The 24173-nt window shown below is 50.7% G+C and overlaps 21 pseudogenes; all 21 read right to left on the bottom strand.

Annotated features, from left to right (window-relative positions):
* Positions 1-1894: 1894 nt before the first annotated feature.
* Positions 1895-2014, bottom strand: LOC130319119 (5S ribosomal RNA; annotated as a pseudogene).
* A 676-nt stretch (positions 2015-2690) lies between these two features.
* LOC130319108 (5S ribosomal RNA) lies at positions 2691-2810 on the bottom strand (annotated as a pseudogene).
* Positions 2811-5253: 2443 nt separating this feature from the next.
* On the bottom strand, positions 5254-5373 carry LOC130328986 (5S ribosomal RNA; annotated as a pseudogene).
* A 2051-nt stretch (positions 5374-7424) lies between these two features.
* On the bottom strand, positions 7425-7544 carry LOC130319097 (5S ribosomal RNA; annotated as a pseudogene).
* A 676-nt stretch (positions 7545-8220) lies between these two features.
* On the bottom strand, positions 8221-8340 carry LOC130319086 (5S ribosomal RNA; annotated as a pseudogene).
* Positions 8341-8814: 474 nt separating this feature from the next.
* LOC130319075 (5S ribosomal RNA) lies at positions 8815-8934 on the bottom strand (annotated as a pseudogene).
* A 2443-nt stretch (positions 8935-11377) lies between these two features.
* LOC130328975 (5S ribosomal RNA) lies at positions 11378-11497 on the bottom strand (annotated as a pseudogene).
* Positions 11498-12375: 878 nt separating this feature from the next.
* On the bottom strand, positions 12376-12495 carry LOC130352322 (5S ribosomal RNA; annotated as a pseudogene).
* Positions 12496-13553: 1058 nt separating this feature from the next.
* On the bottom strand, positions 13554-13673 carry LOC130328964 (5S ribosomal RNA; annotated as a pseudogene).
* Positions 13674-14934: 1261 nt separating this feature from the next.
* Positions 14935-15054, bottom strand: LOC130321779 (5S ribosomal RNA; annotated as a pseudogene).
* A 1074-nt stretch (positions 15055-16128) lies between these two features.
* LOC130331185 (5S ribosomal RNA) lies at positions 16129-16248 on the bottom strand (annotated as a pseudogene).
* Positions 16249-16520: 272 nt separating this feature from the next.
* Positions 16521-16640, bottom strand: LOC130326163 (5S ribosomal RNA; annotated as a pseudogene).
* Positions 16641-17327: 687 nt separating this feature from the next.
* LOC130352938 (5S ribosomal RNA) lies at positions 17328-17447 on the bottom strand (annotated as a pseudogene).
* Positions 17448-17731: 284 nt separating this feature from the next.
* LOC130315585 (5S ribosomal RNA) lies at positions 17732-17851 on the bottom strand (annotated as a pseudogene).
* Positions 17852-18123: 272 nt separating this feature from the next.
* On the bottom strand, positions 18124-18243 carry LOC130352138 (5S ribosomal RNA; annotated as a pseudogene).
* An 82-nt stretch (positions 18244-18325) lies between these two features.
* LOC130348659 (5S ribosomal RNA) lies at positions 18326-18445 on the bottom strand (annotated as a pseudogene).
* Positions 18446-19536: 1091 nt separating this feature from the next.
* Positions 19537-19656, bottom strand: LOC130326489 (5S ribosomal RNA; annotated as a pseudogene).
* Positions 19657-19928: 272 nt separating this feature from the next.
* Positions 19929-20048, bottom strand: LOC130353056 (5S ribosomal RNA; annotated as a pseudogene).
* A 1281-nt stretch (positions 20049-21329) lies between these two features.
* On the bottom strand, positions 21330-21449 carry LOC130352586 (5S ribosomal RNA; annotated as a pseudogene).
* Positions 21450-22338: 889 nt separating this feature from the next.
* On the bottom strand, positions 22339-22458 carry LOC130332436 (5S ribosomal RNA; annotated as a pseudogene).
* Positions 22459-23146: 688 nt separating this feature from the next.
* LOC130352478 (5S ribosomal RNA) lies at positions 23147-23266 on the bottom strand (annotated as a pseudogene).
* Positions 23267-24173: the final 907 nt, after the last annotated feature.

Raw genomic sequence — 24173 nt, 5'->3', positions numbered from 1 at the left:
AACAGGCGCATTCAGCTTAGGATAGCCGTAGACGGCTTCACACCCTGTATATTGTGGATTTAAGCATCAATAAATCCTTTTCGGAATCGGAGCAAAATGTCTACAGAGCTACAGAGCAAAATGTCAACAACACGTGAGATTCCCAGCCAGTCTCCCATGCTGGTACTTACCGGGCCCTAAGCAGGGTAGCAGTCTGCGATCTGACGAGAGCAGGCGCGTTCAGCTTAGGATGGCCGTTGACAGCTTCATGCCCTTTATACTGTGCATTTAAGCATCAATAAATCCTTTTCGGAATCGGAACGGAAGGCGGCAACAGAGCAAAATGTCAACAGCAGCCGGGATTCCCAGCCAGTGTCCCATGCCGGTACTTACAGGCCCTAAGATCTGTACCAGTCTGCGATCTGACGAGAGCAGGCGCGTTAAGCTTAAGATGGCTGTTGACAGCTTCACACCTTGTATACTGTGGATTTAAGCATCAATAAATTATTTTCGGAATCGGAGCAATAGAGCAAAATGTCAACGGCAACAGGGATTCTCAGCCAGTCTCCCATGCCAGTACTTACCGGGCCCTAAGCTGGGTAGCAGTCTGCGATCTGACGAGAGCAGGCGCGTTCAGCTTAGGATGGCCATTGACAGCTTCATGCTTTTTATACTGTGCATTTAAGCATCAATAAATCCTTTTCGGAATCGGAACGGAAGGCGGCAACAGAGCAAAATGTCAACTACACCCGGAATTCCCAGCCCGTCTCCCATGATGGTACTTACTGGGCCCTAAGCTTGGTAGCAGTCTGCGATCTGACGAGAGCAGGCGCGTTCAGCTTAGGATGGCCGTTGACATCTTCACGCCTTGTATATTGTGGATTTAAGCATCAATAAATATTTTTATTAATCAGAGAGGAAGGCGGCAACAGAGCAAAATGTCAACGGCACCTTGGATTGCCAGCCAGTCTCCCATGCCGTTAACTGCCGGGCAGCAGTCTGCGATCTGAGGAGAGCAGGCACGTTCAGGCTTAGGATGGCCGTTGACAGCTTCACACCCTGTATATTGTGGATTTAAGCATCAATAAATCCTTTTCCGAATCGGAGCGGAAGGCGGCAACAGATTAAAATGTCAACTGCACCCGGGATTCCCAGCCAGTCTCCCATGCTGGTACTTACCAGGCCCTAAGCTGGGTAGCAGTCTGCGATCTGACGAGCGCAGGCGCGTTCAGCTTAGGATGGCCCTTGACAGCTTCTGGCCCTTTATACTGTGGATTTAAGCATCAATAAATCCTTTTCGGAAGGCGGCAACAGAGCAAAATGTCAACGGCAGCCGGGATTCCCAGCCAGTGTCCCATGCCGGTACTTACCGGGCCCTAAGATCTGTAACAGTCTGCGATCTGACGAGAGCAGGCGCGTTAAGCTTAGGATGGCCGTCGACAGCTTCACACCTTGTATACTGTGGATTTAAGCATCAATAAATTATTTTCGGAATCGGAGCGGAAGGCAGCAATAGAGCAAAATGTCCACGGCACCTGGGATTCCCAGCCAGTCTCCCATGCCAGTACTTACCGGGCCCTAAGCTGGGTAGCAGTCTGCGATCTGACAAGAGCAGGCGCGTTCAGCTTAGGATGGCCATTGACAGCTTCTTGCTTTTTATACTGTGCATTTAAGCATCAATAAATCCTTTTCGGAATCGGAGAGGAAGGCGGCAACAGAGCAAAATGTCAATAGCACCTTGGATTGCCAGCCAGTCTCCCATGCCCGTACTTGCCGGGCAGCAGTCTGTGATCTGACAAGAACAGGCACATTCAGCTTAGGATAGCCGTAGACGGCTTCACACCCTGTATACTGTGGATTTAAGCATCAATAAATCCTTTTCGGAATCGAAGCGGAAGGCGGCTACAGAGCAAAATGTCAACAACACCTGGGATTCCCAGCCAGTCTCCCATGCTGGTACTTACCGGGCCCTAAGCTGGGTAGCAGTCTGCGATCTGACGAGAGCAGGCGCGTTCAGCTTAGGATGGCCGTTGACAGCTTCACGCCCTGTATACTGTGGATTTAAGCATCAATAAATCCTTTTCCGAATTGGAGCGGAAGGCGGCAACAGATTAAAATGTCAACTGCACCCGGGATTCCCAGCCAGTCTCCCATGCTGGTACTTAACAGGCCCTAAGCTGGGTAGCAGTCTGCGATCTGACGAGAGCAGGCGCGTTCAGCTTAGGATGGCCGTTGACAGCTTCACACTTTGTATACTGTGCATTTAAGCATCAATAAATCCTTTTCAGAATCGGAACGGAAGGCGGCAATAGAGCAAAATGTCCACGGCACTTGGGATTCCCAGCCAGTCTCCCATGCCCGTACTTACCGGGCGCTAAGCTGGGTAGCAGTCTGCGATCTGACGAGAGCAGGCACGTTCAGCTTAGGATGGCCATTGACAGCTTCATGCTTTTTATACTATGCATTTAAGCATCAATAAATCCTTTTCGGAATCGGAGAGGAAGGCGGCAACAGAGCAAAATGTCAATAGCACCTTGGATTGCCAGCCAGTCTCCCATGCCCGCACTTGCCGGGCAGCAGTCTGCGATCTGACAAGAACAGGCACATTCAGCTTAGGATAGCCGTAGACGGCTTCACACCCTGTATACTGTGGATTTAAGCATCAATAAAGCCTTTTCGGAATCGGAGCGGAAGGCAGCTACAGAGCAAAATGTCAACAACACCTGGGATTCCCAGCCAGTCTCCCATGCTGGTACTTACCGGGCCCTAAGCTGGGTAGCAGTCTGCGATCTGACGAGAGCAGGCGCGTTCAGCTTAGGATGGCCGTTGACAGCTTCACGCCCTTTATACTGTGCATTTAAGCATCAATAAATCGTTTTCCGAATCGGAGCGGAAGGCGGCAACAGATTAAAATGTCAACTGCACCCGGGATTCCCAGCCAGTCTCCCATGCTGGTACTTAACAGGCCCTAAGCTGGGTAGCAGTCTGCGATCTGACGAGAGCAGGCGCGTTCAGCTTAGGATGGCCGTTGACAGCTTCACACTTTGTATACTGTGCATTTAAGCATCAATAAATCCTTTTCAGAATCGGAACGGAAGGCGGCAACAGAGCAAAATGTCAACGGCAGCCGGGATTCCCAGCCAGTGTCCCATGCCGGTACTTACCGGGCCCTAAGATCTGTACCAGTCTGCGATCTGACGAGAGCAGGCGCGTTAAGCTTAGGATGGCCGTCGACAGCTACACACCTTGTATACTGTGGATTTAAGCATCAATAAATTCTTTTCGGAATCGGAGCGGAAGGCAGCAATAGAGCAAAATGTCCACGGCACTTGGGATTCCCAGCCAGTCTCCCATGCCAGTACTTACCGGGCCCTAAGCTGGGTAGCAGTCTGCGATCTGACGAGAGCAGGCACGTTCAGCTTAGGATGGCCATTGACAGCTTCATGCTTTTTATACTGTGCATTTAAGCATCAATAAATCCTTTTCGGAATCGGAGAGGAAGGCGGCAACAGAGCAAAATGTCAATAGCACCTTGGATTGCCAGCCAGTCTCCCATGCCCGTACTTTCCGGGCAGCAGTCTGCGATCTGAAAAGAACAGGCACATTCAGCTTAGGATAGCCGTGGACGGCTTCACACCCTGTATATTGTGGATTTAAGCATCAATAAATCCTTTTCGGAATCGAAGCGGAAGGTGGCAACAGATTAAAATGTCAACTGCACCCGGGATTCCCAGCCAGTCTCCCATGCTGGTACTTACCAGGCCCTAAGCTGGGTATCAGTCTGCGATCTGACGAGAGCAGGCGCGTTCAGCTTAGGATGGCCGTTGACAGCTTCACACTTTGTATACTGTGCATTTAAGCATCAATAAATCCTTTTCGGAATCGGAAACGGAAGGCGGCAACAGAGCAAAATGTCAACGGCAGCCGGGATTCCCAGCCAGTGTCCCATGCCGGTACTTACCGGGCCCTAAGATCTGTACCAGTCTGCGATCTGACAAGAGCAGGCGCGTTAAGCTTAGGATGGCCGTCGACAGCTTCACACCTTGTATACTGTGGATTTAAGCATCAATAAATTATTTTCGGAATCGGAGCGGAAGGCAGCAATAGAGCAAAATGTCAACGGCACCCGGGATTCCCTGCCAGTCTCCCATGCCAGTACTTACCGGGACCTAAGCTGGGTAGCAGTCTGTGATCTGACGAGAGCAGGCGCGTTCAGCTTAGGATGGCCATTGACAGCTTCATGCTTTTTATACTGTGCATTTAAGCATCAATAAATCCTTTTCGGAATCGGAGAGGAAGGCGGCAACAGATTAAAATGTCAACTGCACCTGGGATTCCCAGCCAGTCTCCCATGCTGGTACTTACCAGGCCCTAAGCTGGGTATCAGTCTGCGATCTGACGAGAGCAGGCGCGTTCAGCTTAGGATGGCCGTTGACAGCTTCACACTTTGTATACTGTGCATTTAAGCATCAATAAATCCTTTTCGGAATCGGAACGGAAGGCGGCAACAGAGCAAAATGTCAACGGCAGCCGGGATTCCCAGCCAGTGTCCCATGCTAGTACTTACCGGGCCCTAAGATCTGTACCAGTCTGCGATCTGACGAGAGCAGGCGCGTTAAGCTTAGGATGGCCGTCGACAGCTTCACACCTTGTATACTGTGGATTTAAGCATCAATAAATTATTTTCGGAATCGGAGCGGAAGGCAGCAATAGAGCAAAATGTCAACGGCACCCGTGATTCCCAGCCAGTCTGCGATCTGAGGAGAGCAGGCACGTTCAGGCTTAGGATGGCCGTTGACAGCTTCACACCCTGTATATTGTGGATTTAAGCATCAATAAATCCTTTTCCGAATTGGAGCGGAAGGCAGCAACAGATTAAAATGTCAACTGCACCCGGGATTCCCAGCCAGTCTCCCATGCTGGTACTTAACAGGCCCTAAGCTGGGTAGCAGTCTGCGATCTGACGAGAGCAGGCGCGTTCAGCTTAGGATGGCCGTTTACAGCTTCTCTCCCTTTATACTGTGCATTTAAGCATCAATAAATCCTTTTCGGAAGGCGGCAACAGAGCAAAATGTCAACGGCAGCCGGGATTCCCAGCCAGTGTCCCATGCCGGTACTTACCGGGCCCTAAGATCTGTAACAGTCTGCGATCTGACGAGAGCAGGCGCGTTAAGCTTAGGATGGCCGTCGACAGCTTCACACCTTGTATACTGTGGATTTAAGCATCAATAAATTCTTTTCGGAATCGGAGCGGAAGGCAGCAATAGAGCAAAATGTCCACGGCACCTGGGATTCCCAGCCAGTCTCCCATGCCAGTACTTACCGGGCCCTAAGCTGGGTAGCAGTCTGCGATCTGACGAGAGCAGGCGCGTTCAGCTTAGGATGGCCATTGACAGCTTCTTGCTTTTTATACTGTGCATTTAAGCATCAATAAATCCTTTTCGGAATCGGAGAGGAAGGCGGCAACAGAGCAAAATGTCAATAGCACCTTGGATTGCCAGCCAGTCTCCCATGCCCGTACTTGCCGGGCAGCAGTCTGCGATCTGACAAGAACAGGCGCATTCAGCTTAGGATAGCCGTAGACGGCTTCACACCCTGTATATTGTGGATTTAAGCATCAATAAATCCTTTTCGGAATCGGAGCAAAATGTCTACAGAGCTACAGAGCAAAATGTCAACAACACGTGAGATTCCCAGCCAGTCTCCCATGCTGGTACTTACCGGGCCCTAAGCAGGGTAGCAGTCTGCGATCTGACGAGAGCAGGCGCGTTCAGCTTAGGATGGCCGTTGACAGCTTCACGCCCTTTATACTGTGCATTTAAGCATCAATAAATCCTTTTCGGAATCGGAACGGAAGGCGGCAACAGAGCAAAATGTCAACAGCAGCCGGGATTCCCAGCCAGTGTCCCATGCCGGTACTTACAGGCCCTAAGATCTGTACCAGTCTGCGATCTGACGAGAGCAGGCGCGTTAAGCTTAAGATGGCTGTTGACAGCTTCACACCTTGTATACTGTGGATTTAAGCATCAATAAATTATTTTCGGAATCGGAGCAATAGAGCAAAATGTCAACGGCAACAGGGATTCTCAGCCAGTCTCCCATGCCAGTACTTACCGGGCCCTAAGCTGGGTAGCAGTCTGCGATCTGACGAGAGCAGGCGCGTTCAGCTTAGGATGGCCATTGACAGCTTCATGCTTTTTATACTGTGCATTTAAGCATCAATAAATCCTTTTCGGAATCGGAACGGAAGGCGGCAACAGAGCAAAATGTCAACTACACCCGGAATTCCCAGCCCGTCTCCCATGATGGTACTTACTGGGCCCTAAGCTTGGTAGCAGTCTGCGATCTGACGAGAGCAGGCGCGTTCAGCTTAGGATGGCCATTGACATCTTCACGCCTTGTATATTGTGGATTTAAGCATCAATAAATATTTTTATTAATCAGAGAGGAAGGCGGCAACAGAGCAAAATGTCAACGGCACCTTGGATTGCCAGCCAGTCTCCCATGCCGTTAACTGCCGGGCAGCAGTCTGCGATCTGAGGAGAGCAGGCACGTTCAGGCTTAGGATGGCCGTTGACAGCTTCACACCCTGTATATTGTGGATTTAAGCATCAATAAATCCTTTTCCGAATCGGAGCGGAAGGCGGCAACAGATTAAAATGTCAACTGCACCCGGGATTCCCAGCCAGTCTCCCATGCTGGTACTTACCAGGCCCTAAGCTGGGTAGCAGTCTGCGATCTGACGAGCGCAGGCGCGTTCAGCTTAGGATGGCCCTTGACAGCTTCTGGCCCTTTATACTGTGCATTTAAGCATCAATAAATCCTTTTCGGAAGGCGGCAACAGAGCAAAATGTCAACGGCAGCCGGGATTCCCAGCCAGTGTCCCATGCCGGTACTTACCGGGCCCTAAGATCTGTAACAGTCTGCGATCTGACGAGAGCAGGCGCGTTAAGCTTAGGATGGCCGTCGACAGCTTCACACCTTGTATACTGTGGATTTAAGCATCAATAAATTATTTTCGGAATCGGAGCGGAAGGCAGCAATAGAGCAAAATGTCCACGGCACCTGGGATTCCCAGCCAGTCTCCCATGCCAGTACTTACCGGGCCCTAAGCTGGGTAGCAGTCTGCGATCTGACAAGAGCAGGCGCGTTCAGCTTAGGATGGCCATTGACAGCTTCTTGCTTTTTATACTGTGCATTTAAGCATCAATAAATCCTTTTCGGAATCGGAGAGGAAGGCGGCAACAGAGCAAAATGTCAATAGCACCTTGGATTGCCAGCCAGTCTCCCATGCCCGTACTTGCCGGGCAGCAGTCTGCGATCTGACAAGAACAGGCACATTCAGCTTAGGATAGCCGTAGACGGCTTCACACCCTGTATACTGTGGATTTAAGCATCAATAAATCCTTTTCGGAATCGAAGCGGAAGGCGGCTACAGAGCAAAATGTCAACAACACCTGGGATTCCCAGCCAGTCTCCCATGCTGGTACTTACCGGGCCCTAAGCTGGGTAGCAGTCTGCGATCTGACGAGAGCAGGCGCGTTCAGCTTAGGATGGCCGTTGACAGCTTCACGCCCTGTATACTGTGGATTTAAGCATCAATAAATCCTTTTCCGAATTGGAGCGGAAGGCGGCAACAGATTAAAATGTCAACTGCACCCGGGATTCCCAGCCAGTCTCCCATGCTGGTACTTAACAGGCCCTAAGCTGGGTAGCAGTCTGCGATCTGACGAGAGCAGGCGCGTTCAGCTTAGGATGGCCGTTGACAGCTTCACACTTTGTATACTGTGCATTTAAGCATCAATAAATCCTTTTCAGAATCGGAACGGAAGGCGGCAATAGAGCAAAATGTCCACGGCACTTGGGATTCCCAGCCAGTCTCCCATGCCAGTACTTACCGGGCGCTAAGCTGGGTAGCAGTCTGCGATCTGACGAGAGCAGGCACGTTCAGCTTAGGATGGCCATTGACAGCTTCATGCTTTTTATACTATGCATTTAAGCATCAATAAATCCTTTTCGGAATCGGAGAGGAAGGCGGCAACAGAGCAAAATGTCAATAGCACCTTGGATTGCCAGCCAGTCTCCCATGCCCGCACTTGCCGGGCAGCAGTCTGCGATCTGACAAGAACAGGCACATTCAGCTTAGGATAGCCGTAGACTGCTTCACACCCTGTATACTGTGGATTTAAGCATCAATAAAGCCTTTTCGGAATCGGAGCGGAAGGCGGCTACAGAGCAAAATGTCAACAACACCTGGGATTCCCAGCCAGTCTCCCATGCTGGTACTTACCGGGCCCTAAGCTGGGTAGCAGTCTGCGATCTGACGAGAGCAGGCGCGTTCAGCTTAGGATGGCCGTTGACAGCTTCACGCCCTTTATACTGTGCATTTAAGCATCAATAAATCGTTTTCCGAATCGGAGCGGAAGGCGGCAACAGATTAAAATGTCAACTGCACCCGGGATTCCCAGCCAGTCTCCCATGCTGGTACTTAACAGGCCCTAAGCTGGGTAGCAGTCTGCGATCTGACGAGAGCAGGCGCGTTCAGCTTAGGATGGCCGTTGACAGCTTCACACTTTGTATACTGTGCATTTAAGCATCAATAAATCCTTTTCGGAATCGGAGAGGAAGGCGGCAACAGAGCAAAATGTCAATAGCACCTTGGATTGCCAGCCAGTCTCCCATGCCCGCACTTGCCGGGCAGCAGTCTGCGATCTGACAAGAACAGGCACATTCAGCTTAGGATAGCCGTAGACTGCTTCACACCCTGTATACTGTGGATTTAAGCATCAATAAAGCCTTTTCGGAATCGGAGCGGAAGGCGGCTACAGAGCAAAATGTCAACAACACCTGGGATTCCCAGCCAGTCTCCCATGCTGGTACTTACCGGGCCCTAAGCTGGGTAGCAGTCTGCGATCTGACGAGAGCAGGCGCGTTCAGCTTAGGATGGCCGTTGACAGCTTCACGCCCTTTATACTGTGCATTTAAGCATCAATAAATCGTTTTCCGAATCGGAGCGGAAGGCGGCAACAGATTAAAATGTCAACTGCACCCGGGATTCCCAGCCAGTCTCCCATGCTGGTACTTAACAGGCCCTAAGCTGGGTAGCAGTCTGCGATCTGACGAGAGCAGGCGCGTTCAGCTTAGGATGGCCGTTGACAGCTTCACACTTTGTATACTGTGCATTTAAGCATCAATAAATCCTTTTCAGAATCGGAACGGAAGGCGGCAACAGAGCAAAATGTCAACGGCAGCCGGGATTCCCAGCCAGTGTCCCATGCCGGTACTTACCGGGCCCTAAGATCTGTACCAGTCTGCGATCTGACGAGAGCAGGCGCGTTAAGCTTAGGATGGCCGTCGACAGCTACACACCTTGTATACTGTGGATTTAAGCATCAATAAATTCTTTTCGGAATCGGAGCGGAAGGCAGCAATAGAGCAAAATGTCCACGGCACTTGGGATTCCCAGCCAGTCTCCCATGCCAGTACTTACCGGGCCCTAAGCTGGGTAGCAGTCTGCGATCTGACGAGAGCAGGCACGTTCAGCTTAGGATGGCCATTGACAGCTTCATGCTTTTTATACTGTGCATTTAAGCATCAATAAATCCTTTTCGGAATCGGAGAGGAAGGCGGCAACAGAGCAAAATGTCAATAGCACCTTGGATTGCCAGCCAGTCTCCCATGCCCGTACTTTCCGGGCAGCAGTCTGCGATCTGAAAAGAACAGGCACATTCAGCTTAGGATAGCCGTGGACGGCTTCACACCCTGTATATTGTGGATTTAAGCATCAATAAATCCTTTTCGGAATCGAAGCGGAAGGTGGCAACAGATTAAAATGTCAACTGCACCCGGGATTCCCAGCCAGTCTCCCATGCTGGTACTTACCAGGCCCTAAGCTGGGTATCAGTCTGCGATCTGACGAGAGCAGGCGCGTTCAGCTTAGGATGGCCGTTGACAGCTTCACACTTTGTATACTGTGCATTTAAGCATCAATAAATCCTTTTCGGAATCGGAAACGGAAGGCGGCAACAGAGCAAAATGTCAACGGCAGCCGGGATTCCCAGCCAGTGTCCCATGCCGGTACTTACCGGGCCCTAAGATCTGTACCAGTCTGCGATCTGACAAGAGCAGGCGCGTTAAGCTTAGGATGGCCGTCGACAGCTTCACACCTTGTATACTGTGGATTTAAGCATCAATAAATTATTTTCGGAATCGGAGCGGAAGGCAGCAATAGAGCAAAATGTCAACGGCACCCGGGATTCCCTGCCAGTCTCCCATGCCAGTACTTACCGGGACCTAAGCTGGGTAGCAGTCTGTGATCTGACGAGAGCAGGCGCGTTCAGCTTAGAATGGCCATTGACAGCTTCATGCTTTTTATACTGTGCATTTAAGCATCAATAAATCCTTTTCGGAATCGGAGAGGAAGGCGGCAACAGATTAAAATGTCAACTGCACCTGGGATTCCCAGCCAGTCTCCCATGCTGGTACTTACCAGGCCCTAAGCTGGGTATCAGTCTGCGATCTGACGAGAGCAGGCGCGTTCAGCTTAGGATGGCCGTTGACAGCTTCACACTTTGTATACTGTGCATTTAAGCATCAATAAATCCTTTTCGGAATCGGAACGGAAGGCGGCAACAGAGCAAAATGTCAACGGCAGCCGGGATTCCCAGCCAGTGTCCCATGCTAGTACTTACCGGGCCCTAAGATCTGTACCAGTCTGCGATCTGACGAGAGCAGGCGCGTTAAGCTTAGGATGGCCGTCGACAGCTTCACACCTTGTATACTGTGGATTTAAGCATCAATAAATTATTTTCGGAATCGGAGCGGAAGGCAGCAATAGAGCAAAATGTCAACGGCACCCGTGATTCCCAGCCAGTCTGCGATCTGAGGAGAGCAGGCACGTTCAGGCTTAGGATGGCCGTTGACAGCTTCACACCCTGTATATTGTGGATTTAAGCATCAATAAATCCTTTTCCGAATTGGAGCGGAAGGCAGCAACAGATTAAAATGTCAACTGCACCCGGGATTCCCAGCCAGTCTCCCATGCTGGTACTTAACAGGCCCTAAGCTGGGTAGCAGTCTGCGATCTGACGAGAGCAGGCGCGTTCAGCTTAGGATGGCCGTTTACAGCTTCTCTCCCTTTATACTGTGCATTTAAGCATCAATAAATCCTTTTCGGAAGGCGGCAACAGAGCAAAATGTCAACGGCAGCCGGGATTCCCAGCCAGTGTCCCATGCCGGTACTTACCGGGCCCTAAGATCTGTAACAGTCTGCGATCTGACGAGAGCAGGCGCGTTAAGCTTAGGATGGCCGTCGACAGCTTCACACCTTGTATACTGTGGATTTAAGCATCAATAAATTCTTTTCGGAATCGGAGCGGAAGGCAGCAATAGAGCAAAATGTCCACGGCACCTGGGATTCCCAGCCAGTCTCCCATGCCAGTACTTACCGGGCCCTAAGCTGGGTAGCAGTCTGCGATCTGACGAGAGCAGGCGCGTTCAGCTTAGGATGGCCATTGACAGCTTCTTGCTTTTTATACTGTGCATTTAAGCATCAATAAATCCTTTTCGGAATCGGAGAGGAAGGCGGCAACAGAGCAAAATGTCAATAGCACCTTGGATTGCCAGCCAGTCTCCCATGCCCGTACTTGCCGGGCAGCAGTCTGCGATCTGACAAGAACAGGCACATTCAGCTTAGGATAGCCATAGACGGCTTCACACCCTGTATACTGTGGATTTAAGCATCAATAAATCCTTTTCGGAATCGAAGCGGAAGGCGGCTACAGAGCAAAATGTCAACAACACCTGAGATTCCCAGCCAGTCTCCCATGCAGGTACTTACCGGGCCCTAAGCTGGGTAGCAATCTGCGATCTGACGAGACCAGGCGCGTTCAGCTTAGGATGGCAGTTGACAGCTTCACACTTTGTATACTGTGCATTTAAGCATCAATAAATCCTTTTCGGAATCGGAACGGAAGGCGGCAACAGAGCAAAATGTCAACAGCAGCCTGGATTCCCAGCCAGTGTCCCATGCCGGTACTTACCAGGCCCTAAGATCTGTACCAGTCTGCGATCTGACGAGAGCAGGCGCGTTAAGCTTAGGATGGCTGTTGACAGCTTCACACCTTGTATACTGTGGATTTAAGCATCAATAAATTATTTTCGGAATCCGAGCGGAAGGCAGCAATAGAGCAAAATGTCAACGGCACCCGGGATTCCCAGCCAGTCTCCCATGCCAGTACTTACCGGGCCCTAAGCTGGGTAGCCGTCTGCGATCTGACAAGAGCAGGCACGTTCAGCTTAGGATGGCCATTGACAGCTTCATGCTTTTTATACTGTGCATTTAAGCATCAATAAATCCTTTTCGGAATCGGAACGGAAGGCGGCAACAGATTAAAATGTCAACTGCACCTGGGATTCCCAGCCAGTCTCCCATGCTAGTACTTACCAGGCCCTAAGCTGGGTATCAGTCTGCGATCTGACGAGAGCAGGCGCGTTCAGCTTAGGATGGCCGTTGACAGCTTCACACTTTGTATACTGTGCATTTAAGCATCAATAAATCCTTTTCGGAATCGGAACGGAAGGCGGCAACAGAGCAAAATGTCAACGGCAGCCGGGATTCCCAGCCAGTGTCCCATGCTAGTACTTACCGGGCCCTAAGATCTGTACCAGTCTGCGATCTGACGAGAGCAGGCGCGTTAAGCTTAGGATGGCCGTCGACAGCTTCACACCTTGTATACTGTGGATTTAAGCATCAATAAATTATTTTCGGAATCGGAGCGGAAGGCAGCAATAGAGCAAAATGTCAACGGCACCCGTGATTCCCAGCCAGTCTCCCATGCCAGTACTTACCGGGCCCTAAGCTGGGTAGCCGTCTTCAATCTGACGAGAGCAGGCACGTTCAGCTTAGGATGGCCATTGACAGCTTCATGCTTTTTATACTGTGCATTTAAGCATCAATAAATCCTTTTCGGAATCGGAAACAGAGCAAAATGTCAACAACACCTGGGATTCCCAGCCAGTCTCCCATGCCGGTATCTGCCGGGCAGCAGTCTGCGATCTGAGGAGAGCAGGCACGTTCAGGCTTAGGATGGCCGTTGACAGCTTCAAACCCTGTATATTGTGGATTTAAGCATCAATAAATCCTTTTCCGAATTGGAGCGGAAGGCAGCAACAGATTAAAATGTCAACTGCACCCGGGATTCCCAGCCAGTCTCCCATGCTGGTACTTAACAGGCCCTAAGCTGGGTAGCAGTCTGCGATCTGACGAGAGCAGGCGCGTTCAGCTTAGGATGGCCGTTTACAGCTTCTCTCCCTTTATACTGTGCATTTAAGCATCAATAAATCCTTTTCGGAAGGCGGCAACACAGCAAAATGTCAACGGCAGCCGGGATTCCCAGCCAGTGTCCCATGCCGGTACTTACCGGGCCCTAAGATCTGTAACAGTCTGCGATCTGACGAGAGCAGGCGCGTTAAGCTTAGGATGGCCGTCGACAGCTTCACACCTTGTATACTGTGGATTTAAGCATCAATAAATTCTTTTCGGAATCGGAGCGGAAGGCAGCAATAGAGCAAAATGTCCACGGCACCTGGGATTCCCAGCCAGTCTCCCATGCCAGTACTTACCGGGCCCTAAGCTGGGTAGCAGTCTGCGATCTGACGAGAGCAGGCGCGTTCAGCTTAGGATGGCCATTGACAGCTTCTTGCTTTTTATACTGTGCATTTAAGCATCAATAAATCCTTTTCGGAATCGGAGAGGAAGGCGGCAACAGAGCAAAATGTCAATAGCACCTTGGATTGCCAGCCAGTCTCCCATGCCCGTACTTGCCGGGCAGCAGTCTGCGATCTGACAAGAACAGGCACATTCAGCTTAGGATAGCCATAGACGGCTTCACACCCTGTATACTGTGGATTTAAGCATCAATAAATCCTTTTCGGAATCGAAGCGGAAGGCGGCTACAGAGCAAAATGTCAACAACACCTGAGATTCCCAGCCAGTCTCCCATGCAGGTACTTACCGGGCCCTAAGCTGGGTAGCAATCTGCGATCTGACGAGACCAGGCGCGTTCAGCTTAGGATGGCAGTTGACAGCTTCACACTTTGTATACTGTGCATTTAAGCATCAATAAATCCTTTTCGGAATCGGAACGGAAGGCGGCAACAGAGCAAAATGTCAACAGCAGCCTGGATTCCCAGCCAGTGTCCCATGCCGGTACTTACCAGGCCCTAAGATCTGTACCAGTCTGCGATCTGACGAGAGCAGGCGCGTTAAGCTTAGGATGGCTGTTGACAGCTTCACACCTTGTATACTGTGGATTTAAGCATCAATAAATTATTTTCGGAATCGGAGCAATAGAGCAAAATGTCAACGGCAACCGGGATTCTCAGCCAGTCTCCCATGCCAGTACTTATCGGGCCCTAAGCTGGGTAGCAGTCTGCGATCTGACGATAGCAGGCGCGTTCAGCTTAGGATGGCCATTGACAGCGTCATGCTTTTTATACTGTGCATTTAAGCATCAATAAATCCTTTTCGGAATCGGAGAGGAAGGCGGCAACAGAGCAAAATGTCAATAGCACCTTGGATTGCCAGCCAGTCTCCCATGCCCGTACTTGCCGGGCAGCAGTCTGCGATCTGACAAGAACAGGCACATTCAGCTTAGGATAGCCGTAGACGGCTTCACACCCTGTATACTGTGGATTTAAGCATCAATAAATCCTTTTCGGAATCGAAGCGGAAGGCGGCTACAGAGCAAAATGTCAACAACACCTGGGATTCCCAGCCAGTCTCCCATGCTGGTACTTACCGGGCCCTAAGCTGGGTATCAGTCTGCGATCTGACAAGAGCAGGCGCGTTCAGCTTAGGATGGCCGTTGACAGCTTCACACTTTGTATACTGTGCATTTAAGCATCAATAAATCCTTTTCGGAATCGGAAACGGAAGGCGGCAACAGAGCAAAATGTCAACGGCACCCGGGATTCCCAGCCAGTCTCCCATGCCAGTACTTACCGGGCCCTAAGCTGGGTAGCAGTCTGCGATCTGACGAGAGCAGGCGTGTTCAGCTTAGGATGGCCATTGACAGCTTCATGCTTTTTATACTGCGCATTTAGGCACCAATAAATCCTTTTTGGAATCGGAACGGAAGGCGGCAACAGAGCAAAATGTCAACTGCACCCGGGATTCCAAGCCAGTCTCCAATGTCGGTACTTACTGGGCCCTAAGCTGGGTAGCAGTCTGCGATCTGACGAGAGCAGGCGCGTTCAGCTTAGGATGGCCGTTGACATCTTCACGCCTTGTATATTGTGGATTTAAGCATCAATAAATATTTTTATTAATCTGAGAGGAAGGCGGCAACAGAGCAAAATGTCAATGGCACCTTGGATTGCCAGCCAGACTCCCATGCCGGTAACTGCCGGGCAGCAGTCTGCGATCTGAGGAGAGCAGGCACGTTCAGGCTTAGGATGGCCGTTGACAGCTACACACCCTGTATATTGTGGATTTAAGCATCAATAAATCCTTTTCCGAATCGGAGCGGAAGGCGGCAACAGATTAAAATGTCAACTGCACCCGGGATTCTCAGCCAGTCTCCCATGCTGGTACTTACCAGGCCCTAAGCTGGGTAGCAGTCTGCGATCTGAAGAGAGCAGGCGCGTTCAGCTTAGGATGGCCGTTGACAGCTTCACACTTTGTATACTGTGGATTTAAGCATCAATAAATAATTTTCGGAATCGGAGCAGAAGCAGAGCAAAATGTCAACTGCACCCGGGATTCCCAGCCAGTCTCCCATGCTGGTACTTATCAGGCCCGAAGCTGGGTAGCAGTCTGCGATCTGACGAGAACCGGCGCATTCAGCTTAGGATGGCCGTAGACATCTCCACACCCTGTATACTGTGGATTTAAGCATCAATAAATCCTTTTCGGAATCGGAGCGGAAGGCGGCAACAGAGCAAAATGTCAACAACACCTGGGATTCCCAGCCAGTCTCCCATGCTGGTACTCACCGGGCCCTAGGCTGGGTAGCAGTCTGCGATCTGACGAGAGCAGGCGCGTTAAGCTTAGGATGGCCGTCGACAGCTTCACACCTTGTATACTGTGGATTTAAGCATCAATAAATTCTTTTCGGAATCGGAGCGGAAGGCAGCAATAGAGCAAAATGTCAACGGCACCCGGGATTCCCAGCCAGACTCCCATGCCAGTACTTACCGGGCCCTAAGCTGAGTAGCAGTCTGCGATCTGACGAGAGCAGGCGCGTTCAGCTTAGGATGGCCATTGACAGCTTTATGCTTTTTATACTGTGCATTTAAGCTTCAATAAATCCTTTTCGGAATCGTAGAGGAAGGCGGCAACAGAGCAAAATGTCAATAGCACCTTGGATTGCCAGCCAGTCTCCCATGCCCGTACTTGCTGGGCAGCAGTCTGCGATCTGACAAGAACAGGCACATTCAGCTTAGGATAGCCGTAGACAGCTTCACACCCTGTATACTGTGGATTTAAGCATCAATAAATCCTTTTCGGAATCGGAGCGGAAGGCGGCTACAGAGCAAAATGTCAACAACACCTGGGATTCCCAGCCAGTCTCCCATGCTGGTACTTATCGGGCCCTAAGCTGGGTAGCAGTCTGCGATCTGACGAGAGCAGGCGCGTTCAGCTTAGGATGGCCGTTGACAGCTTCACGCCCTTTATATTGTGGATTTAAGCATCAATAAATAATTTTCCGAATCGAAGCGGAAGGCGGCAACAGATTAAAATGTCAACTGCACCCTGGATTCCCAGCCAGTCTCCCATGCTGGTACTTACCGGGCCCTAAGCTGGGTAGCAGTCTGCGATCTGACGAGCGCAGGCGCGTTCAGTTTAGGATGGCCGTTGACAGCTTCACACCCTGTATACTGTGCATTTAAGCATCAATAAATCCTTTTCGGAATCGGAACGGAAGGCGGCAACAGAACAAAATGTCAACGGCAGCCGGGATTCCCAGCCAGTGTCCCTTGCCGGTACTTACCGGGCCCTAAGATCTGTACCAGTCTGCAATCTGACGAGAGCAGGCGCGTTAAGCTTAGGATGGCCGTCGACAGCTTCACACCTTGTATACTGTGGATTTAAGCATCAATAAATTATTTTCGGAATCGGAGCGGAAGGCAGCAATAGAGCAAAATGTCAACGGCAACCGGGATTCCCAGCCAGTCTCCCATGCCAGTACCTACCGGACCCCTAAGCTAGAGCAGTCTGCGATCTGACGAGAGCAGGCGCGTTCAGCTTAGGATGGCCATTGACAGCTTCATGCTTTTTATACTGTGCATTTAAGCATCAATAAATCCTTTTCCGAATCGAAGCGTAAGGCGGCAACAGAGCAAAATTTCAACGACACCTGGGATTCCCAGCCAGTCTCCCATGCTGGTACTTACCGGGCCCTAAGCTGGGTAGCAGTCTGCGATCTGACGAGAGCAGGCACGTTCAGCTTAGGATGGTCGTTGACAGCTTCTTGCACTTTATACTATGCATTTAAGCATCAATAAATCCTTTTCGGAATCGGAACGGAAGGCGGCAACAGAGCAAAATGTCAACGGCAGCCGGGATTCCCAGCCAGTGTCCCATGCCGGTACTTACCGGGCCCTAAGATCTGTACCAGTCTGCTATCTGACAAGAGCAGGCACGTTAAGCTTAGGATGACCGTCGACAGCTTCACACCTTGTATACTGTGGATTTAAGCATCAATAAATTATTTTCGGAATCGGAGCGGAAGGCAGCAATAGAGCAAAATGTCAACGGCACCCGGGATTCCCAGCCAGTCTCCCATGCCAGTACTTACCGGGCCCTAAGCTGGGTAGCAGTCTGCGATCTGACGAGAGCAGGCGCGTTCAGCTTAGGATGGCCATTGACAGCTTCATGCTTTTTATACTGTGCATTTAAGCATCAATAAATCCTTTTCGGAATCGGAGAGGAAGGCGGCAACAGAGCAAAATGTCAATAGCACCTTGGATTGCCAGCCAGTCTCCCATGCCTGTACTTGCCGGGCAGCAGTCTGCGATCTGATAAGAACAGGCACATTCAGCTTAGGATAGCCGTAGACGGCTTCACAACCTGTATACGGTGGATTTAAGCATCAATAAATCCTTTTCGTAATCGGAGCGGAAGGCGGCTACAGAGCAAAATGTCAACAACACCTGGGATTCCCAGCCAGTCTCCCATGCTGGTACTTACCGGGCCCTAAGCTGGGTAGCAGTCTGTGTTCTGACGAGAGCAGGCGCGTTCAGCTTAGGATGGCCGTTGACAGCTTCACGCCCTTTATACTGTGCATTTAAGCATCAATAAATCCTTTTCCGAATCGGAGCGGAAGGCGGCAACAGATTAAAATGTCAACTGCACCCGGGATTCCCAGCCAGTCTCCCATGCTGGTACTTACCAGGCCCTAAGCTGGGTAGCAGTCTGCGATCTGACGAGAGCAGGCGCGTTCAGCTTAGGATGGCCGTTGACAGCTTCTCGCCCTTTATACTGTGCATTTAGGCATCAATAAATCCTTTTCGGAATCGGAACGGAAGGCGGCAACAGAGCAAAATGTCAACGGCAGCCGGGATTCCCAGCCAGTCTCCCATGCTGGTACTTACCAGGCCCTAAGCTGGGTATCAGTCTGCGATCTGTCGAGAGCAGGCGCGTTCAGCTTAGGATGGCCGTTGACAGCTTCACACTTTGTATACTGTGCATTTAAGCATCAATAAATCCTTTTCGGAATCGGAACGGAAGGCGGCAACAGAGCAAAATGTCAACGGCAGCCGGGATTCCCAGCCAGTGTCCCATGCCGGTACTTACCGGGCCCTAAGATCTGTACCAGTCTGCGATCTGACGAGAGCAGGCGCGTTAAGCTTAGGATGGCCGTCGACAGCTTCACACCTTGTATACTGTGGATTTAAGCATCAATAAATTCTTTTCGGAATCGGAGCGGAAGGCAGCAATAGAGCAAAATGTCAACGGCAACCGGGATTCCCAGCCAGTCTCCCATGCCAGTACCTACCGGACTCCTAAGCTAGAGCAGTCTGCGATCTGACGAGAGCAGGCGCGTTCAGCTTAGGATGGCCATTGACAGCTTCATGCTTTTTATACTGTGCATTTAAGCATCAATAAATCCTTTTCCGAATCGGAGAGTAAGGCGGCAACAGAGCAAAATTTCAACGACACCTGGGATTCCCAGCCAGTCTCCCATGCTGGTACTTACCGGGCCCTAAGCTGGGTAGCAGTCTGCGATCTGACGAGAGCAGGCACGTTCAGCTTAGGATGACCGTTGACAGCTTCTCGCACTTTATACTATGCATTTAAGCATCAATAAATCCTTTTCGGAATCGGAACGGAAGGCGGCAACAGAGCAAAATGTCAACGGCAGCCGGGATTCCCAGCCAGTGTCCCATGCCGGTACTTACCGGGCCCTAAGATCTGTACCAGTCTGCTATCTGACAAGAGCAGGCACGTTAAGCTTAGGATGGCCGTCGACAGCTTCACACCTTGTATACTGTGGATTTAAGCATCAATAAATTCTTTTCGGAATCGGAGCGGAAGGCAGCAATAGAGCAAAATGTCAACGGCACCCGGGATTCCCAGCCAGTCTCCCATGCCAGTACTTACCGGGCCCTAAGCTGGGTAGCTGTCTGCGATCTGACGAGAGCAGGCGCGTTCAGCTTAGGATGGCCATTGACAGCTTCATGCTTTTTATACTGTGCATTTAAGCATCAATAAATCCTTTTCGGAATCGGAGAGGAAGGCGGCAACAGAGCAAAATGTCAATAGCACCTTGGATTGCCAGCCAGTCTCCCATTCCTGTACTTGCCGGGCAGCAGTCTGCAATCTGATAAGAACAGGCACATTCAGCTTAGGATAGCCGTAGACGGCTTCACAACCTGTATACAGTGGATTTAAGCATCAATAAATCCTTTTCGGAATCGGAGCGGAAGGCGGCTACAGAGCAAAATGCCAACAACACCTGGGATTCCCAGCCAGTCTCCCATTCTGGTACTTACCGGGCCCTAAGCTGGGTAGCAGTCTGCGTTCTGACGAGAGCAGGCGCGTTCAGCTTAGGATGGCCGTTGACAGCTTCACGCCCTTTATACTGTGCATTTAAGCATCAATAAATCCTTTTCCGAATCGGAGCGGAAGGCGGCAACAGATTAAAATGTCAACTGCACCCGGGATTCCCAGCCAGTCTCCCATACTGGTACTTACCAGGCCCTAAGCTGGGTAGCAGTCTGCGATCTGACGAGAGCAGGCGCGTTCAGCTTAGGATGGCCATTGACAGCTTCACACTTTGTATACTGTGGATTTAAGCATCAATAAATATTTTTAATAATCGGAGAGGAAGGCGGCAACAGAGCAAAATGTCAATGGCACCTTGGATTGCCAGCCAGTCTCCCACGCCGGTATCTGCCGGGCAGCAGTCTGCGATCTGAGGAGAGCAGACACGTTCAGCATAGGATGGCCGTTGACAGCTTCACACCCTGTATATTGTGGATTTAAGCATCAATAAATCCTTTTCGGAATCGGAGCGGAAGGCGGCAACAGATTAAAATGTCAACTGCACCCGGGATTCCAGCCAGTCTACCATGCTGGTACTTACCAGGCCCTAAACTGGGTATAAGTCTGCGATCTGACGAGAGCAGGCGCGTTCAGCTTAGGATGGCCGTTGACAGCTTCACACCCTGTATACTGTGCATTTAAGCATCAATAAATCCTTTTCGGAATCGGAACGGAAGGCAGCAATAGAGCAAAATGTCAACGGCAACCAGGATTCCCAGCCAGTCTCCCATGCCAGTACTTACCGGGCCCTAAGCTAGGTAGCAGTCTGCGATCTGACGAAAGCAGGCGCGTTCAGCTTAGGATGGCCATTGACAGCTTCATGATTTTTATACTGTGCATTTAAGCATCAATAAATCCTTTTCGGAATCGGAACGGAAGGCGGCAACAGAGCAAAATGTCAACTGCACCCGGGATTCCCAGCCAGTCTCCCATGCCGGTACTTACTGGGCCCTAAGCTTGGTAGCAGTCTGCGATCTGACGAGAGCAGGCGCGTTCAGCTTAGGATGGCCATTGACAGCTTCATGATTTTTATACTGTGCATTTAAGCATCAATAAATCCTTTTCGGAATCGGAACGGAAGGCGGCAACAGAGCAAAATGTCTACTGCACCCGGGATTCCCAGCCAGTCTCCCATGCCGGTACTTACTGGGCCCTAAGCTGGGTAGCAGTCTGAAATCTGACGAGAGCAGGCGCGTTCAGCTTAGGATGGCCGTTGACAGCTTCATGATTTTTATATTGTGCATTTAAGCATCAATAAATCCTTTTCGGAATCGGAACGGAAGGCGGCAACAGAGCAAGATGTCAACTGCACCCGGGATTCCCAGCCAGTCTCCCATGCTGGTACTTACCGGGCCCTAAGCTGGGTAGCAGTCTGCGATCTGACGAGAGCAGGCGCGTTCAGCTTAGGATGGCCGTTGACAGCTTCTCGCCCTTTATACTGTGCATTTAGGCATCAATAAATCCTTTTCGGAATCGGAACGGAAGGCGGCAACAGAGCAAAATGTCAACGGCAGCCGGGATTCCCAGCCAGTCTCCCATGCTGGTACTTACCAGGCCCTAAGCTGGGTATCAGTCTGCGATCTGTCGAGAGCAGGCGCGTTCAGCTTAGGATGGCCGTTGACAGCTTCACACTTTGTATACTGTGCATTTAAGCATCAATAAATCCTTTTCGGAATCGGAACGGAAGGCGGCAACAGAGCAAAATGTCAACGGCAGCCGGGATTCCCAGCCAGTGTCCCATGCCGGTACTTACCGGGCCCTAAGATCTGTACCAGTCTGCGATCTGACGAGAGCAGGCGCGTTAAGCTTAGGATGGCCGTCGACAGCTTCACACCTTGTATACTGTGGATTTAAGCATCAATAAATTATTTTCGGAATCGGAGCGGAAGGCAGCAATAGAGCAAAATGTCAACGGCAACCGGGATTCCCAGCCAGTCTCCCATGCCAGTACCTACCGGACTCCTAAGCTAGAGCAGTCTGCGATCTGACGAGAGCAGGCGCGTTCAGCTTAGGATGGCCATTGACAGCTTCATGCTTTTTATACTGTGCATTTAAGCATCAATAAATCCTTTTCGGAATCGGAACGGAAAGCGGCAACAGAGCAAAATGTCAACGGCAGCCGGGATTCCCAGCCAGTGTCCCATGCCGGTACATACCGGGCCCTAAGATCTGTACCAGTCTGCGATCTGACGAGAGCAGGCGCGTTAAGCTTAGGATGGCCGTCGACAGCTTCACACCTTGCATACTGTGGATTTAAGCATCAATAAATTATTTTCGGAATCGGAGCGGAAGGCAGCAATAGAGCAAAATGTCAACGGCACCCGGGATTCCCAGCCAGTCTCCCATGCCAGTACTTACCGGGCCCTAAACTGGGTAGCCGTCTGCGATCTGACGAGAGCAGGCGCGTTCAGATTAGGATGGCCATTGACAGCTTCATGCATTTTATACTGCGCATTTAAGCATCAATAAATCCTTTTCGGAATCGGAACGGAAGGCGGCAACAGAGCAAAATGCCAACTGCACCCGGGATTCCCAGCCAGTCTCCCATGCTGGTACTTACTGGGCCCTAAGCTGGGTAGCAGTCTGCGATCTGACGAGAGCAGGCGCGTTCAGCTTAGGATGGCCGTTGACATTTTCACGCCTTGTATATTGTGGATTTAAGCATCAATAAATATTTTTATTAATCGGAGAGGAAGGCGGCAACAGAGCAAAATGTCAACAACTCCTGGGATTCCCAGCTAGTCTCCCATGCTGGTACTTACCGGGCCCTAAACTGGGTAGCCGTCTGCGATCTGACGAGAGCAGGCGCGTTCAGATTAGGATGGCCATTGACAGCTTCATGCATTTTATACTGCGCATTTAAGCATCAATAAATCCTTTTCGGAATCGGAACGGAAGGCGGCAACAGAGCAAAATGCCAACTGCACCCGGGATTCCCAGCCAGTCTCCCATGCCGATACTTACTGGGCCCTAAGCTGGGTAGCAGTCTGCGATCTGACGAGAGCAGGCGCGTTCAGCTTAGGATGGCCGTTGACATCTTCACGCCTTGTATATTGTGGATTTAAGCATCAATAAATATTTTTATTAATCGGAGAGGAAGGCGGCAACAGAGCAAAATGTCAACAACTCCTGGGATTCCCAGCCAGTCTCCCATGCTGGTACTTACCGGGCCCTAAGCTGGGTAGCAGTCTGCGATCTGACGAGAGCAGGTGCGTTCAACTTAGGATGGCCGTTGACGGCTTCACACTTTGTATACTGTGGATTTAAGCATCAATAAATAATTTTCGGAATCGGAGCAGAAACAGAGCAAAATGTCAACTGCACCCGGGATTCCCAGCCAGTTTCCCATGCTGGTACTTACCAGGCCCGAAGCTGGGTAGCAGTCTGCGATCTGACGAGAACAGGCGCATTCAGCTTAGGATGGCTGTAGACATCTTCACACCCTGTATACTGTGGATTTAAGCATCAATAAATCCTTTTCGGAATCGGAGCGGAAGGCGGCAACAGAGCAAAATGTTAACGACACGTGGGATTCCCAGCCAGTCTCCCATGCTGGTACTTACCGGGCCCTAAGCTGGGTAGCAGTCTGCGATCTGACGAGAGCAGGCGCGTTCAGCTTAGGATGGCCGTTGACAGCTTCTCGCCCTTTATACTGTGCATTTAAGCATCAATAAATCCTTTTCGGAATCGGAACCGGAACCGGAACCGGAACGGAAGGCGGCAACAGAGCAAAATGTCAACGGCAGCCGGGATTCCCAGCCAGTGTCCCATGCCGGTACTTACCGGGCCCTAAGATCTGTACCAGTCTGCGATCTGACGAGAGCAGGCGCGTTAAGCTTAGGATGGCCGTCGACAGCTTCACACCTTGTATACTGTGGATTTAAGCATCAATAAATTATTTTCGGAATCGGAGCGGAAGGCAGCAATAGAGCAAAATGTCAACGGCGCCCGGGATTCCCAGCCAGTCTCCCATGCCAGTACTTACCAGGCCCTAAGCTGGGTAGCAGTCTGTGATCTGACGAGAGCAGGCGCGTTCAGCTTAGGATGGCCATTGACAGCTTCATGCTTTTTATACTGCGCATTTAAGCATCAATAAATATTTTTATTAATCGGAGAGGAAGGCGGCAACAGAGCAAAATGTCAA

Source organism: Hyla sarda, chromosome 1, assembly GCF_029499605.1.
Source record: "Hyla sarda isolate aHylSar1 chromosome 1, aHylSar1.hap1, whole genome shotgun sequence".
NCBI classification, from domain to species: Eukaryota; Metazoa; Chordata; class Amphibia; order Anura; family Hylidae; genus Hyla; species Hyla sarda.
The sequence above is the reverse complement of the archived record's forward strand: the minus strand, read 5'-3'. Positions and strand labels throughout refer to the sequence as shown.